The sequence below is a fragment of the Lactuca sativa genome, chromosome 9 (genome assembly GCF_002870075.4).
Source record: "Lactuca sativa cultivar Salinas chromosome 9, Lsat_Salinas_v11, whole genome shotgun sequence".
Lineage (NCBI taxonomy): Eukaryota > Viridiplantae > Streptophyta > Magnoliopsida > Asterales > Asteraceae > Lactuca > Lactuca sativa.
Genome location: NC_056631.2, coordinates 211,572,703 through 211,592,070, shown reverse-complemented (window position 1 = coordinate 211,592,070; position 19,368 = coordinate 211,572,703). Strand labels below are relative to the sequence as shown.

Below are 19,368 nucleotides of genomic sequence, written 5' to 3'. Positions count from 1 at the left end.
TTGTTTTGGTCTCCTTAAGAATAAAGGTGTAAGCTTTATTAGATTTTTTGTTTCATGCATGCATTAAGTCACTTATTAAGTCCCTCTTGAGCTTAAGATCTTTATTTAGCCATGCATGAACGTAAAGTTAGCAACTTTATGTGATAATCCAACTAAAGGAAGTCAAATCTATGTTTTGGAGATTTGTCTTATGGGATTAAGTGTTGAATCAAGCTTTGGGCTAATGAGGGTGAGTACGATGGGTGTACGAGCAGGTACACTTAGCGTTCAAGTCTCTAAGTGAGTACGCTGCACGTACGTGCTGAGTACGCCCCGCATACTCGGTTTATTGGGCCTCACATATTTAGGCTTCAGGTTTTGGCTATCTTTTGGGCTAGGTTGCTGGGGGCATTGTCAGGCCATCTGAAAACAAATGTTTTGGATTATGGAAAATTTAATGGGCTTTAGGGTAAGGCCCATGTAAGGGATTGTGCCCAATTTGGAATATTGGGCCATAAATGAGCTTTGGATGATTATATGGACTGTGAGCCTTTTTGATTATGAGTTTGGGCCTTAGTCTAGGACCAAACTAGGTGAGGGGTAAAATGGTCTTTTTAGCCCATATATGGATTGTTAGTTTTGGATTCGAAATCAAATGTTAAGTGAGTGTTAGTGATATTGATAGTTCTATCATTGTCGGATCAACTTTTAGGGATGATCAGTGTGATTCAGCTTTGCGAGGTGAGGTTCCTCACTATGCTTTTCGGTCGAAGGCACCATTGTTATCCTATTGATTTATGTATTATAAGAAGACCAAGAGGCGGCCCTTGGCATTTGTATGAAATACTAGGAGGCGGCTCCTGGAAAATCCGTATGTAAGACGAGAGTGTAGACTCTCGCAATTAAGTAGATAAGTAGTTGTAGATTGTATGCTAGTTGTCTTTATGATGCTTGCATGGAAGACTAGAAGGTGGCTGTGGGCAATTGTCTGTAAGACCCTGGGTTTGGCCCCTGGCATGGCAAGGAAGACCATGATATGGCTCCTGGCATAATGGCCAGACTATGGTTGGCACATAGCACCCGCTATTGAATATTGGATATTTATGATATGTATGACTCGTATGTTATGTATGGTATATGGTATTTGGATAAATCAGTAAGCTTTGTGCTTACACTTGTTGTTTATGGTTTCAGGTACTTCTGGTTCGAAAGGGAAGGGCCCTGCTTGATCGCAGCGCATGTACCCATATTTTCCGCAACCTTGAGATTTTGGGATTATACTCTGATAAATCTATTCTTAGTTGGCGCGAGGTAATCCGGTTCAGCGGTCCGAGTATTTATTTGATTATCAGCTGATTGAGGTGAGTCTTCTCACCATATCTATGGGTCGAAGGCACCAATGCCAACCGATTACTTGTTATGTGGAATGCTAGTTGTCTTTGTGATACTTGATTGGAAGACCCCGGGGGTAGCCCGTGGCATTTGTATGGAAGAGCATGGGGGTAGCCATGACACTTGGATGTTAGATCATGGGGGAAACCCATTGCATTTCAAGGAAAGCCCATGGGGGTAGCCCATGGCACTTGGATGTCAGACTATGGGGGTAGCCCATGGCATTTTAGGGAAAAGAGGACGGGGGTAGCCCATGGCAAATGTATGTATGGTATGTGCTATTTTGGGAGCTCGCTAAGCTTTGTGCTTACAGTTTTATGGTTATGTTTTTTGGTGCTTCCGGTTCTAAAAGGAAGGGCCCGAATTTATCGCACCACATCCACCCATATTCCGGATTATGATGATTTTGAGATTTTACTCTGATAACTATTTTCATATAAAGTACGTTCAAATATTTAGAAAAAAGATATTGAATGTTGACTTAAAGATAATTAATGTTTTGGTTGAATTAAAAATGAAATTTTTACCTGATAATTTTTGGACGTTACACATCCGGTTTTAGAAGTGGGGCAAGTTGGGCCCCCAGTTTATTGGTCCCTTAAGGATTATCGCCCACGTGGGCAGAGTTGCGGAAGTGTGTAGCTGATGATAGAAAAGTGATTTCTCTAGATGATATTCAGGTAGATGAGCGTCTGAACTACGTGGAGAGGCCAATTGCGATTCTAGACAGGAAGACCAAGGCTTTACGTAATAAGGTGGTGAATCCGGTGAAGGTGAAATGGAAGCACCGTAAGGGATCTGTGTGGACTTGGAAGCTAGAGGATGAGATGAGGGAGCACTACCTAGACTTGTTGGCAGCAACAGACTTCGAGGACGAAGTCTGATTCAATTGGGGGAGATTTTTAACACCATGCTTTCCATGTATTTATACTTTTAACCTTTTTATGTTAATTTTTGGCCCTTTGGTCCAAACGCCAGGCGTTTGGCATATGACGCCCGACGATCAACCGCTAGGTGTTCTGTGATGGACCCCAAGCGTTTGCATGCAGAGACCAATCCATAATTTTTTAGGGGTTTCACCTTATTTAAAGATCATTATGGACTCGAAACCCTTCACCACTGTAGCCTCCATCCTCATTTCGAAAACCCTAAGTGTGTATAAGGGTTTGAAGCCTTGGTTCATCTTTTTTGTATCATTTAGTGTTCTTGATAAGAGAAGGAAGATCTTTGGAGCATTGAGGTTTCTCTATAGCTTGTGGATCTGAACTCTTGACATCTTGGAACATCATTTTGAGGTATAAAGTTTAGATCTTGATGTCTCATTTGTTAGATCTTGATTTAAGGCTAGTTTATGTTCTTTTTGGTCCCAAAGACTTGATCTTTATGAGTGTGGAATGGTGCAAAGGTTTGGATTGTCCTTTGAAGCATAATAGCGAGTCTAGAATAATAAAAATGCAATCTTGGGTATTCATAATCTTCCATGAAAGGTTTTTGGAGCCTTATAGTTAATTTTGAGTTAGGATCTTGGTGTACGTAACTTTATGGCTTTAGACATTCCATTATGATTGGATCTAAAGTTTGGACTAAGATCTTAAGCCATTAAGACATTGGTTTGGAAGTTGGTAATCAGCGAGCAAACGCCAGTCATTTGCATGGGAACTCCCGACGTTCGGACGCCAGGCGTCATAGGGTGGACGCAAGGTGTTCTCAGCAGAAGCCCAATGGGTCGATTTTGGGCCTTGTGCCATTAAAGGTTTTAGGCTTAGTTTAATTGGGCTTTGGGCGATCATTTTGGTTTTGGGCCTTTCGAGTAGTTGGATTTGGCCTTGACCTGGGGCCAAGTTAGATAAAGGGAAAAATGGTCTTTTACCCTAGCTTAGACTCTTAGATATGGGTCGGAATCCAACAATTAATTGGATGTGTTTTATGATGACAACGCGGGGATTTGCCAGACTAGCAGACAAAGATTTATCTAAGTGATTCAGTAGTTAAAGGTGAGTTTCCTCACTGTGGTTAGCCGGTCGAAGGCACTAATGTCGGCCCATGGTTTATTATGTTAGGATGCTAGATGTCTGCATGACTCTTGTACGTGTTTTGTGATGGTATGTTTACCGGGCAAGACCCGATGTCGGGTGAGGATCGATGATCGTATTGTATGCTATTGTCTTTGTGATTATCGCATAAGTTCGTATGATTATATGATTATATGTTTATATGTGTATTGGGCTGGGCTTGATGCCAGGCGGAGCCCGATGCCGGGCGGGACCCGATGCCGGGCGGGACCCGATGTCGGGCGAGGCCCGATGAACAGCGGGGCCCCATTTGTGATTATTATGTATGGTATGTGGTATTTTGGGGAACTCACTAAGCTTTGTGGTTACAGTTATCAGTTTATGTTTCAGGTATTCTTGGTTCGAAAGGGAAGAGTCTGAGATAATTGCAAAGCACACACCACTTTATTTTGCAATTTGTGATTTACTCTGATATTTTATGATGTATTAATACACTTTGATCCATCTAGGTTTTGTGATGATGTTTTGGATTACCGTTTTATTAATTTAAAATTGAAAATTTTTGGTCTTATTTTTTGAACGTTACATACGATGTCATATCCACCCGATTTGAAAGGACTATAGGGAGACTTATTTCACAATTTGAAATAAAAATTATATTTGGTCAATCGTGGTGTCCATGATATTCATTCTCCTATACAGTGTTTTGAATCATTCTAAGGCCATCATATTTGAGTAGGTTGGGCGTTAATTTAGGATGATTTTGCCACTAGGGAAGATTAATGACAATCCTTTAGTTGGAAAAGTAGTACATGTGGATTCCAAGTTGATAAAACATACAAGAAAACAACTTAATTGACGTTTTATAAAGCTTAATTGGTAGGAAGCCATAAGAACCTTAGGTCACTCAACTAACATATCACCTCAAGCATCTATAGAGGAAGAACCGGACACATGTGTAGTAAAACTAGAAGAGAGACATTGGTATGTTGGTGTTGACCATAAATCAAACATCGGATAAGATTTTCTATGTATCCTAACAATTTTTTTAATTGTTCTTCGCATCTTACACACTACAACCAAACTACGAAAATTTTAACAGTAAGACATGCATAACACAATCGGTTAATATAAACAAGAATAGGAGAGATTGTTATCACACAATTGGTTAATCGAAATAAAACATAAGAGAGCCAATTTGATACATATGATGAATGGTGCACTTACATTTATATAAAGCAACAATGTTATTCACTAGACCATACATACATACATACATACATACATACATAGATGTATATAAACACACATAAGTATAATAATAGTTGTAATGATGGGAACAGCACTTGACGATGGGTTTTGGAGAATCAGATGAGACTGTCTACCATGTTGTTTCTGACTTCAAGACCGATGTTAGATGCCCTGATTGATGATTGGGTCTGGATGATGGAATCGACACCATGTGAGGAAGATGTACGAGATAAAACATAAGAGACGATCGGCATCTTTGATGGGAGAAGAGGCAGGGAAGCTTCGTATTTCAGTACATGAATAGCTTGTCTCATCGTTGGGCGAAGGTAAGGGTCAGGGTGCACACACCATAGCCCAACGATCATCAAACGCTTTATATCTTCTTCCTCGTAATCTAAGCCTAGCCGCGGATCCACTGCTTGTAATAGAGTTCCAGACCCAGTCCCATACAGCTCCCACACCCATTCGACTAATTTTCCTTGCCTTTCTTCAATGGGTTTTCTCCCACAGGCTATTTCCAATGCAACGACTCCAAAGCTAAACACATCCGATTCTCTACTTGCCTTGCCGGTTGCTGCACATTCAGGAGCCATGTAACCCAAAGTTCCAGCCAGCATGGTCGTCTGCGAGCCTTTGTCGTGGTCAACCAATTTGGCTAACCCAAAATCACCAAGTTTTGCGTTGAAATTTGCGTCCAACATCACGTTGCTTGATTTGATATCTCTATGCAAAACACATTGTTCCCATTCTTCATGTAGATAAAGCAAAGCAGAAGCCAGGCCACGGGCAATTTTGTACCTTGTGCCCCATGATAACAAGCTCTTTCCCTTGAAGAGATGTAAATCTAAGCTTCCCTTTTGCATAAACTCATAAACAAGCATGAGTTCTCCATTGTCATGGCACCAACCAATGAGTTTCACTAGATTTCTGTGCCTCAGTCGGCTAATGATGTTTACTTCTGATGCAAATTCCTTGATCCCCTGTTTGGAACTCTTTGACACCCTTTTGACTGCAATATACGTGCTTGAATCTTCCAGAAAACCTTTGTAAACCTCTCCGAAGCCTCCCTCTCCTAGCTTCTCATTCCCTGCAAACCCACCAGTCGACCGAGATAATTCGTGGTAAGAGAAACTTCTAGGCCCAGTGCTGCCTATTTCCAATTCGTTGTTCATCACCACACCAGATCCGACTTCCACCACTTCATTTTCCTTGCTTTTTCTCTTCCTCCAGCATATAATTGCAATCATAGCCAACAAAGCCACTACAACACATGCTCCAACTATCAATCCCACCAAATATACTGGTGTCCCCTTCTTCCCCTTCACGCTTTCATCAACTCCTAAAACAGAACTTTTAAAAGACCAAGATTTTACAGTGTTTTTCTCAAACAAGGTCCCAGTTGCTGCTGAAAACCCAAAAATAACCCATTCTGGCAACACATCCCTTAGATCAATATTGTAATTAAGTCCATCCTGCCATACAAGCGTATTATTTCGAAAATCGGTGAAAGAAACCCTCAAAAACTTAGAAGCCGATTCATAGTCAATCCGAGCAGAACAGTCTCTTCCAGATGTTATGTTGCTCCACCATTCCACAAACCTAGCAGACGTAAGAGAGTTGATATTGATGCCTACATGATCAGAGGTGGTTCGATCGATTTTCGGGTTAGAATAAGTATCAAACTCTACTGCAACAAATGGATGTATCATTACATTGTTTTCCGAATCGATTGGAAGCCCCATGGCTCCACCACTATTTATAAAAGAATTATTCTTTGCAAGGAAGAATGTGAGGCCATCAGCATAAGCTTTTTTTGATTTTGAATCAATGACAAATGAGAAATTGGTGGAGAAGCTGGCTATCTCTGTGGAGGTCTTGTCCCAAAGGTGAAGCGGTCTGAAGTATGTTGCTCTGCCTTGTCTCCTGTTCTCTAGCATACGGTCGTCTTCAGGGGTCACCTGGATTCCCGCATCAGAGAGATATGCTCCACCACCTTCTGTTATTATCTCCTTGGAATCTGCATTAATGTTTGGAAAACTGAAATTAAGTGACAGTGTGTGTGGGAGGATTAACACAAGAAGCAAGCATGTTAAGATGGACATGACTACAGAAACTTGCTAAAAATTTATGATAGGTTAGTGGTTATTCTTCACAATTAGCATCAATATATAAGGCAGGAACCCACGTCAACTCATCCATGCATCCAACAAGAAAATTGATTCTTATCATCTGTATGTGGACACCATTGTGATAGGCTTTACGAAACTTTGAGTCAACTGGCGTATCAAAACTGATACCAAGGTTCCATTCAGTCATCTTGTCTTACTCATAAGAAAAGCCTTAACTTTTTCATCGTATTTTCACATTATTATGTGTTTTATTCAGCAACATGGTGGCACGCATAATTTTTTATGAAGACCTATATGTAGAGCCTTTAATTATTCTACGAAAAAAATGCATTTGTGTAAATATTGAGAAGTCTCTTGTTTCCTTATTCCACACGTTAGTTATTTTTCTGGACATATTCCACGCGTTATTTTTGGACAGAATACATGTTATTCTCCTTACATCTCAACCACTTAAACAAGTCTAGGTTAAAAGGGAAAATGACTTATGAGCCGTAATACATTATTGATTTTGTTCCTATTTAGTTACTTTTCTTTTTATGCACATCATATACTCTCTAACTTGTTGAACCTATTCACGTATTATCCATGTGACCCGCGACCATAGGTAAAAGGGTAATATGTGAAAAGTGCAACAAGTTGAATGGTACATAGTTTACAAAAAAAATGACTAAATGTGAACAAAGAAAGATCCTCTCCCACCACCTCATCTACAACCTCTGCCTCCGTCCCCGCTACCGTCACTGCCTCCCTCACCACCTCTACCATTGCCTCCATCTCCACCACCTCTAACCCCCATCACTACCTCTACCTTCACCACCACCACCTCCATCACAACCAACATCTCCATTACCACCAACACCTTTGTGGTCACCTCCACTGGAGTTGGTGGTTTTGCTGGAAGCAGTCATGGAGATAGAGGAGGTGGTTGTGGTGTACGCAGCAGTGGAGGTGGTTTTGGCGGAGACGGTAGTGGAGGTGGATGAGGTGGTGGCAATGGTGGAGGTGAAGGTGGTAGTTGTCGTAAAGGTGGTGGTGTTGATGGTGGAGGTGGTGGTCGCGAAGGAAAAGGTGGTGGTGGCAGAGGCGGCGGAGGTGACAGATTTGCATGTGATAGCGGTGGTGAAGGTGGAGGTGGAGGTGGTAGTGGAGGAGGAGGTGGTGGTGGTGGTGGCAGAGATGGTGGTGGTGGCAGAGATGGTGGTGGTGGTGTCGGTCGCTGAGGTGAAGGTAGAGGCAGTGGTGGTGGCGTGGGTAGAGGTGGTGGTGGTCGTAACGATGGTAGCAGTAGCAAAGGCGGTGGTGATGGCAATAGAGGCGGCGACGACGGTTGTGTTGGTGGAGTGTAACACTCGCTTTCATGTACAATTTAATTTCGAATTTTAAAATTTTCATTTTTAGGTGCCCACAGGGTGGTGAGGCTTCACCACGGCATGGCGGTACTTGCTTTGATCATAGGATTTTAGTGACTGCCACGTCGTGGCCATGTATTGCCAAGGTGTGGCAACCGTTTTTTGGAGGTAACCCTGATTCTTGGACTTTCTACCCTATTAAAAGGACATTATGGTTAGGGTTTTGTGATCTTGCAACCTCTATCCCCCTCCCAAGCTTAGAAACACTAACCCTAGACTCCTTTGCACATTGTGAGCTCATTTTGGTACTTCTTGTGATATTTGAAGGAAAAGGAAGCCTTTTGGTGTAGTGGTTCACCATGCAAGCATCATCTTCATCTTCTAGCATATTTTTTTGACCTTCGTGAGTATCCAAGACTCAGTCTTTACATTGCTAAGCTGTTAGATATCTAAATTTGTCTCTTATTCTTCATTTTTTTGTGGGTTGCGGTGGTAAGATGTCGTAAAGTTTGCAACTTTATTAATCTTTGGGACATTGGGTGTGTTGGAGGCCTTGGATCTGAAGTAAGAATGGGTTATGGTGTCATGCATGAAGTTTTGATCAAAATACCCTTATTTTGACGTAATATTAGTTTAAGACATTCATTAGACATGCATGTTTATAAAGCACAAAGTTTTTGTTACTATTGGTGCTAGGAACTTGTAACGTTCCAAAAATATTGAGATAAAATTTTCATTTTTAAATTAATAAATCGTTAATACATATCATTTCCATAAAACCATGGTAATAAATACTTAGCAAAACATCATCGAATCAGAGTAAATCACAGAACGCAGAAACATGTGTTGTGCATTCTACAATCATATCGAGCCCTTCCCTTTTGAAAACCGAAGTACCCTAAACATAAACTGAAAACCATAAGCACAAATCTTAGTGAGTTCGCCAAGATACCACATAACACACATATCATATAATGGGCCCGGCCCAAATGAGATACGGGCCCCGCCCACACTCGCATAACGAGCCCTGATCAATGATATACGGGTTCTATGCACACTCGAGTAATGGGCACCACCCAATGAGATATGGGCCCCACCCACACTCGATTAACAATGAGATATGGGCCCCGCCCAAACTCAAATAATGTATCACACAGACATTAAGTATAATAACATGACCAATCGAGGGTCGGCCTTAGTGCCTTAGACCCGCTAAATCCAGTGAGGAAAACTAAACTTGCACTGCTGAAACTCACAGACAATCCTTGGTTGCTGGGCGCTGGCTGACAGATTCCCCGAACTGTCAATATCAAAACAACACCAAATCAACATTCGAGTCTCAAACCATGACCATAAATCCATCATTCGGGTAAATGACCAATTTAACCCTAATCTAGTTTGGACCACGACTTAGGCCCAAACCAAATAATCTAAAAGAGCCAAATAACAATAAACCACTCAAGGCCCAATTCATGGCCCAATTTTCCAAATTGGGCCCAAACCCATTGAATGCCAATCCAACATAATTATCAACCGGAAACCTGATGGCTCAACAGGGCCCAAGATAGCTAAGCCCAAAAGATGGCCCACACCAAAGCCCAACGTGCCAAGCCTCTCTTGACAGAGTACGCAGAGCATACTTATTTGTACGCTAAGCGTACAATCAATCTGGCTTGTACGATGCGCGCACAGACTTGTACGCCCAACATACACCTCCATTAAGCCCATTATCGCCATTAAGCAGTCAATGCACAAGATCAGGAGTCCAAACCATAGATCGACTTCTTTAAGAACGTCCAAGGTTGTAAAAATCGCTTGACGTTAGCTAGTCGGTGGACTGAGGTTAAGGGATTAATCGGCTAGACGAAGATTAATCGGGGGATTAATCGGAGAGCATTAATTGCTAATTTGTTGAATTTTTAAATATTTATATGACTGATATCATATAAAAGTTCATAAATACCACTAATATCATAACAAAATATGTTAATATGATTAATAAAAGACTAATAATACCTTAAATAGTTTATATTGAGATATAACTTCTTCAAAGTGTTAAAGTTTTATCGGGTTTTACTGTATCACTCATTGTGTATGTAGGGATTAATCGCTCGACGCCCTCTAATCGGTCAGGTAGCGCCTAGGGATTAATCAGAGATTAATCGGGACCTAGTCGGGATTTTTACATCCCTGAGAACGTCTAGACCCATAAAGTCATTGACTTGATGACTTTACATGCCTCAAAAGAACCCAACATCAACATAAAGCATTAAACTTTCACCAAATGGACACCAACTCATACATGGGGGATTCCAAACCCTAAAGGAGGAAAATTTATGCATCTACAAAAAGGAAAAACCAAGAGTGGCAACTCAAAGCTCCTGGAGTGGTATCAAGCCACTAGATCTCATCTTTTGGACCAAAATGAACCAAAACTCATACATGCTAGATCTAAGACATCAATGAACAAGTTCATAACTTTTTACCTCAAACAAGCTGGAAATGAAGCCCATAACCCAGATTCATAAGCTCTTCCTTGATCTCCATCCTTGCACCAAACTCAATCTTCTTGGAAATGGATCAAACACATCAAAAATGGATATCATGAGCTCAAAATATCATCGTGAAGGCTAAATGATGATTTTTAGGGTTTTATGGACTTAAAGGTTGGTAATGAGGCCAACCCTATGGACTTTATGTGTATATATAGTGTCCAATACCGAATATTAGGGTTTTCATAAATCACCTCATACGCCTCACGTAATTCCTCGTAAGCCCAACGTACGAGGCTTCAGATTCCTGATCAACCCACACTCTACGCTCAATGTAATCCATACTACGCCTCGCGTACCCTTCTTCGTAGAAGTATGCCCATGTACTCCCTAGGTACACCCCAAGTACTAGGGTTTCCCTTCAAACCTTACACATTCCAAAGGTCATAACTTCTTTGACATTAATCCGATTTCGATGGACCATATATCAATGAAAAGGTAACGATAAGCTCTATGCTTTAATAAAATCGTACCCACCTTACCATATCCCAAACGACAATCCATTTTACATAGAAGCCCGAGCTGTCAAATTACTGAAATATCATTTAACTCCAAATCACAAACCGAATACCCAGATTATCCAGTATACATCATCCACCTACAAAACGACCCTAAACTAACATCTCCAAGGATCCTAAGCCTGCTAATACCCAATCCTTGAACACCACTTAAATTTGATTTCATCTTAGAAATTATTCGTTACGAATCCCAAAAAGATAAACAACCTGAGCAACATGGCTACAACCCCGAGCATACCACAACCTTCCTAAGGCAACCGAAACCAACCTTTGCTGGGCTCTCAAACCCGCACATGAACAAATCCCTGCATCATTCGACAATAATCGTTTGCGAATTAACCACAACTTGTAACATCCCAAAAATACAGGCCACGAATTTCGTTTTAATTAAGTTATTACATAAAACCATGAGTATAAAAACATTCATAATAATATCTCATATCAAAACCCAAGTGTCAATAATCAAAATGTAGTATCATAAAACCATATTAGAGAGTAATCCGAAAGATCTCGTGTGCAGAAAACATGGTGTGATGCGCTATGATCAAGCCGACTCCTTTCCTTTGAAAACAAAGTACCTGAAACCAAAACTGAAAACTATCAGCACAAAGCATAGTGAGTTCCCCCATCATAGCACATAACATACAAATCACATACTGTTGAGCATATATGAGTGCCCATCCTAACCTGTCAGGCATATATGGGTGCCCGACCTACCTTGTCAGGCATATCTGGGTGCCCGACCTACCCTGCTGAGCATACCGGGGTGCTCAACCTACCCCACTGTTAGGCATATCTGGGTGTCCGACCTACCCTCCGATGTATCTCAACCGGTTACGGGGACTATTGCACCCCTACCACTACCACATAATAACACAACATAACATAAACATACTGTGTAGCATAGTTGGGTACTAAAATTGTAACGTCCCAAAATTCAAGACCAAAAATTTCTTTTAATAAAACATTAATTTAAGCAAAGACATCATTCCAAAACATAATCTGAGTATAAGTTTTCAAAACACATGTTCATTATCAGAGTAAACATTCCCAGGCTGACTAATCTATGGTGTGTGCCATGCGATCACCCCGAGCTCCTCCCTCCGCTACCGGAAGTACCTGAAAACAAAACTGAAAACCGTAAGCACGAAGCTTAGTGAGTTCCCCACCTTACCACATACCATGCATAACCACATACTGCACATACTGGGCCACGCCCGCTATCTGGGGCCTCGCCCACTACTTCGGGCCTCGCCCGCTACAACGGCCCTGCCGCTCCAGGCCCCGCCTGGCTTCGAGCCCCACTCGGATACAGATCTGTTTCACATAGGCCTGGCCTGTCACCGGGCCCCGCCCACTAACATACAATAGCACATACACATATCACATAACATCACATAAGCTAAACATATGCTAACACCTCTTGCTCTAAGGCCTCGCCTATCTCTGGGCCCCGCCCGTGTCCTGCTACTGATGAGTGATGGAACCTCGTCCATACTCCTGCTGATAGAGAGATACGGGCCCATCCCACTCTCACTCCTTTCCTAACTTGGGCCTCGCCCCTGGACTGCTGCTACTGAGATGTGGAACACCATCCACACTCTGCTATTGGTGAGATACGGGACCTCGCCCACACTCACCTCCCTACCAGGCACATACAAGTATCACACAGACAACAAGTATAAACTATCACATAAACCATCTCTTGGGCACCCTCCCTCTATCATTAGACCTCGTCCGAATATCATACTAGCATACTGTGCCTAGGGCTAACCCCCAGGTCTTCTACTCATAACTACATGGGCCGGCATTGTGGCCGTAGACCCATTCATACAAAGGGAAACTCACCTGCACTAGCTGAACTTGCTGATGATCCCACTAGCTGCTGCCTGACCACTCACTGAAATCCTGATCTACTTGCTTCCTGAGCTATCAATATCAATGAAACACTTAGTCTAACTGACCCCGGCAGTCAACGAAGTCAACCCTAGTCCAGGTCAAAGTCTTGGTCAAAGTCAACCTTCCAGGTCAACCCTACTCGTCGAGTCCACCTACTGACTCGCCGAGTTCTTATGCTCAATGTCCTTCTAATCGCGACTTGACTCGCCGAGTCAGCCCCTGACTCGCCGAGTCTACTGACTCTCGAATCCTGACCTGATCAACTCACTGAGTCCTGGCTCGACTCGCTGACTCGAGTCTTAACTCGAAAGATTTGGGCCCACGCGACCTGACTCGTCGAGTCCAAGAACAGACTCGCCGAGCACAAGGCAATCTCCAACCAACTCGCCGAGTTCATGCCCATCTTCATCCGACTCGACGAGCTGTTCATCCCACTCGTCGAGTTCTTCCTCATATTCAAGCTACTCACCGAGTCCACTCGAAGGTTTCGCCGAGTCCATTCGGTTCCACATACATGCAGAGGACTTTCGAGTCATGCAGCGAATCCAAACCGTAGATCTACCCTTCCCAAGCCTACTCCTCACGTAAAGTTGCAAACTTTACGTGTAGAGAAGGAGATCTAGGAAAAATGCACCATAATCTAAGGTTTAAGACAAAGAGGCTCCATAATCCACTCAATGACTGATACTTTACGGGATTCTAAACCAAAACAAGCATGGATCTGAGGTAGCAACCTCAGATCTGGACCTCAAGCTCGAGATTGATCTTACACATGGCTTAAAAGCCCCATAACTCATAACCAAGGAAGATCTAGAGGAGAGAAACGACTTAATACCTTCACATGCTCTGAAATGATCCCCAAGCTTCGGATCCAAGGCTACTCCTTGATGCTTCAAAGATTCCCACTTCTTCTTCTTCCTTTAAATCACTTAAAGATGGCCAAAAGCATGAATGAGCACAATGGAGGGTTAGGGTGCGGCGTTCTGGGTGTGAGAGACAGTAAAGGAGCACTAGGAAGAAGAATGAGGCGATTAAATAGGCTCCAAGCCCCAGATTTAGGGTTTTCCTCGCACAGACCCTACTCACCGAGTCTCCTTGGCCGACTCGCCGAGTTGGTCACTTACTCCTCGACTCGGATCCCGCTCAGACTCGCCGAGTTCCTCATTGGACTCGCCGAGTCCCTCCTAAATTTAGGGTTTCCTTTACTTTCTTGGCTTTCAAAATCTTGGGTGTTACAACTCTCCCCTACTTAAACTAAACTTCGTCCTTGAAGTTTACCATGGCCCACCGCCTGCGTTCTGCCTCCAATATCCCACCAATTAATCCAACACCCGCTGCCTACTTTCACTGGCCTTCAGTTTGGTCATTCTGACTAACACCACCCCTTACGGATAATAATCCTGGGTCAACCCCGACCCTGAACATCCTGGAAGCACTGCTTACTCAACGACAATCCTTCTGGAACTCTATGAATACTACACTGAACCCATAAGGATTCACCCCCTCTTTCCTTGCGTGGCTCCTTGCCTTCCCAAGGCAACGCTCCAAACTAACTATTTCCTCTACCGCTGAGAAGGTCCTAACCTTCGCCAACTTCATCACTCCCGCTACTGCCCGTACGGGTCATCACTGCTAATAGCCTCTGACACGCCTCTCTGCCAAAACTTAGTGCCGAGCACCTCTCGATCAAGCAACTGAATTCAACCAAACGTTGCATACTCGCACTGCCACTGCTTGGCAATTCTACTGTTCTTCTTCTGACTTCCGGATGAACTGAGACCACCCCGGTCCCTACCAAGCCTAACAATATCTGGTTTGCCGGCTCTTACCGATTGCTGACCCAACACAAACCTTTGTTGCTCTCAGCGACTTCCGAAAAAACTTCAACCACCTAGCACTGCTCAATCTATCGTGCCATTCCGACGCCACAATCCCGGGATCCTCGATCCCCTATCTTGACACTAAGGTCCTTACCAGGTCCCACCTGTGCTGTTAAAACTCTCGGGCCTCACCCACGGGTCCCACCCGCCTCTAACCTCCTAGTCCCACTAGCCTAACCACTCTCGCTCGGGCCTCGCCCATGGGTCTCACCCAACCCTAATACTGAGCAACCCCGCTCTCAGGTCTCACCTATACTGCTAATCTCATACGAGCCTCGCCCACGGGTCCCACCTACTATATCCTGGAGCGGCCTCTCCCAAGGTCTCACCTTTCTAGGGCTAAACAGGCAACTCCCTATCATTCGCATCCACTATCCATTCCTGATCCCTATCTGATCACTAGGAGATAAGGGCCTCGCCCTAACTCCGCTAACGAATCTATTAAGGAATGTTACGGCTTACCCGAAGTCTTACCTCACACTCCCATGCTGACCGCTAGTGAATGCTACGGCTGCCCTGCAGTCTTACAACACTTCCACTACTGACTGCTAATACGAAGGCACCAATGTGCCACGAGCTTCTCAAGATCCTTATTCCGACTCCCGCGAGTCCTTCGGGCGATCCTCGACCTGAATTCCCATCCACATACTAACCATCACCATCGCACGCGCTGGCTGCCGAAGAGTTTCTCAAACTCCCAGTCCTGAATCCTCAATCCATCAAACGTTGAACTACTTCTTTTCTCCTCGGAGATCATGTACTCAATTTGGGTCTGCGTGCTCCTCCCTGGGCACACCCGGAGGATTCTCCCCCACTTCGATCCTGCTTACCCCTTGCTGCTCCATACTCAAAAGAGATCCCGATCTTTACTACCATTCCATAACCCATCTACTGAGGAACCCAAGCCCGCCATAGATAGGGATTTAACCAATCCATCTCAATCATTAAACCACTCCGAACTAGCGAGATGTACCGAATCCCTCCCAAGCATGCTATAGTTACTGCATCCTCCGAAACCTTCTCCAAAAGAGCACATCCCCTAACTACCATACAAATATCCGAGGTATGCAGATGGGATATAACATAATCACAAGCAAGCCACACCATAACACAATACTTATACTAAAATTGATGCATAACCATAACAATATAATCATAACATAAGCTGACAGAAAGAGGAAGATTCATACCCACATCCTGCTCAAAAGAACCCCCAAATCCGCCTTCCTTCCGAGGCCTCCGATAATACTGAGGCAGCTCCTCCCGCCGAGCGGGGCAATTTGCCCTGACATGACTAGGCTGATGACAACGATGGCATAACTCTACTCCTATCGTGCATTCTTGGCGTCTATGACCCTTCCATCCGCATCTGCCGCACTTAAACTTGCTGCGCATGCCAGCCCGTACTCCCTTCTTCCTTGTGCAACCATCTCGACCCTGCGGGCCCCTGACACCAACTACGACAGTATCCGACTGGCCATCCTGCCGAACTACACCGGAAGACCGCTTCCTCTTCCTTAGCTGACTATCCGAGCCAATCTCCCGTTCACGGGTCATAGTGACCATTTCACCCATTGCCTGGACAGTTGAGGTCCGCCCTTCAATCCCGATGACCACTCTATCGGTGATGCGCCCAATGGTGTTTGGTAACTCTTCCTGGAGAGCCTGCGAAACCTCTGCGGCAATCCAATCTTGTAACTGACCCTCCTGAAAACATGATGCACCATTCACTCTTGACCCCAATCTTCAGAAGCTAGTGGTAGGATCCTCTTTCCAGAAGGATCCCAAAAACCCACAAGCTTCAGGCTCCGGATGAGCCCCCACCTGCTCTGCTACAATCTCGGCCCGGAGTGCCCCGAGGCGGCATTCCAAAAGCTCCACAATAGCCTGCTTAACCAAATCAAAAATCATAGGAGTCTGATCAATGATGTTGCGCATAATTTCTACTGAAATAAACCTTCTCATCCAATCGTTAATCTGTCCGACTTCAAAGTCAGAGCCAAATCCCTTTCCGACACCTGAACTGCCCACTGGTATCTCTCGCAATGTCACCATGCTGAAAATATAACACAATCACTATCAGGATACTTATCACTGCTGCGAGACCAAACACATGCACTGCCAGGTTCCCAATCTTGTCTCGGCCTTTCCCGAATCGAGTACGGATCCTCTGCTTTCAGTAGTACGGGCCCATACTACCTTCCACATCTATTCGTACTTTCCTCAAGAACTGCCTTGACTCCACCAGGTCCCTTTCTACTACTTCTGTTCCAGGACTATCTCATCCTAGGCTAACCCTAGGGAAACCTTTGACTCAACTCAAACCAGTCCTCAGCTGCTGAAGGCCTCCTCGCGATGCCAATTAGCCATTACCTGGATACCATTACATGTGACGAGGCTCAGATAATCCTTTGAGTAACAGACTCGTCCCTACAACAGTTAGACTCAAATGAGAGTTGCGCAATAGGGCCAAATCCAGCACTCTGAGATTATTAAACCCTGATCACATGTGACGTGGCGTATCCACCTAATGGCTAACTCCCATCACTCAAAATCCCACATTGCACAAAGCAAGCAGCATTCAGACAAAGGAAAAATCTAACCATCACATACTCAAGCAATCATACACATATAGCAAAAATCTGTACTAGCATGCAACACAAACTCATAAACTCAGGCATAACCTAAACAGGCTATCCTACTACTGTCTAGTCCGCACTATCATGCAGCTCAAAAGCACAAATAAAAGGCACATATGGCATCATCCCTAGATCCTTAGTCCTGTTCTAGCATACTGTTCTACTAACTGATAATCATAACAAAGACTCATATGGGTAGTTTGGGGTACTTACTTGAGCTCGGCTGATTGCATGCACCACAACCCTATTTCTCTTTTCAATGTTCTTTTCTTTCTGAATCATTTTTGCTTTTCTAAAATTGTTTTTCGTTTTCAAAATTCCTTTTTACAAAACTGTCTTTTCATTTCTGAAAACTTTTATCCGACCCCTCGGTTTGAGTTCAGGCACACCCGAGAGTATGCCCGAATCACATGTTCATTATCAGAGTAAACATTCCCAGGATGACTAATCTATGGTGTGTGCCATGCGATCACCCCGATCTCCTCCCTCCGCTACTGCAAGTATTTGAAAACAAAACTGAAAACCGTAAGCACGAAGCTTAGTGAGTTCCCTACCTTACCACATACCATGCATAACCACATACTGCACATACTGGGCCACGCCCCCTACTCCGGGCCTCGCCCGCTACAACGGCCCCGCCGCTCCAGGCCCCGCCTGGCTTCGAGCCCCGCTTGGATACAGATCTATTTCACTTAGGCCTCGCCTGTCATCGGGCCCCGCCCACTAACATATAATAGCACATACACATATCACATAACATCACATAAGCTAAACGTATGCTAACAGCTCTTGCTCTAAGGCCTCGCCTATATCTGGGCCCCGCCCGTGTCCTGCTACTGATGAGTCATGGAACCTCGTCCATACTCCTGCTGATAGAGAGATACGGGCCCAGCCCACTCTCACTCCTTTCCTAACTTGGGCCTCGCCCCTGGACTGCTGCTACTGAGATGTGGAACACCATCCACACTCTACTATTGGTGAGATACGGGACCTCGCCCACACTCACCTCCCTACCAGGCACATACAAGTATCACACAGACAACAAGCATAAACTATCACATAAACCATCTCTTGGGCACCCGCCCTCTATCATTGGACCTCGTCCGAATATCATACTAGCATACTGTGCCTGGGGCTAACCCCCAGGTCTTCTACTCATAACTACATGGGCCGGCATTGTGGCCGTAGACCCATTCATACAAAGGGAAACTCACCTGCACTAGCTGAACTTGCTGATGATCCCACTAGCTGTTGCCTGACCACTCACTGAACTCCTGATCTACTTGCTTCCTAAGCTATCAATATCAATGAAACACTTAGTCTAACTGACCCCTGGCAGTCAACCAAGTCAACCCTAGTCCAGGTCAAAGTGCTGGGCAAAGTCAACCTTCCAGGTCAACCCTACTCGCCAAGTCCACCTACTGACTCGTCGAGTTCTTATGCTCAAAGTCCTTCTAATCGCGACTTGACTCGCCGAGTCAGCCCCTGACTCGCCGAGTCTATTGACTCTCGAATCCTGACCTGATCAACTCACTGAGTCCTGGCTCGACTCGCTGACTCGACTCTTAACTCGAAAGGTTTGGGCCCACGAGACCTGACTCGTCGAGTCCAAGAACAGACTTGCCGAGCACAATGCAATCTCCAACCAACTCGCCGAGTTCATGCCCATCTTCATCCGACTCGATGAGCTGTTCATCCCACTCGTCGAGTTCCTCCTCATCTTCAAACTACTCGCCGAGTCCACTCGAAGGACTCGCCGAGTCCATTC

At 44.3% G+C, this 19,368-nt stretch overlaps 1 pseudogene; it reads right to left on the bottom strand.

The window, feature by feature from the left end:
- LOC111899052 (L-type lectin-domain containing receptor kinase IX.1-like) overlaps nucleotides 1–6,918 on the bottom strand; it is a 39,991-nt pseudogene extending 33,073 nt beyond the window's left edge.
- Between the last annotated feature and the right edge of the window lie 12,450 nt (nucleotides 6,919–19,368).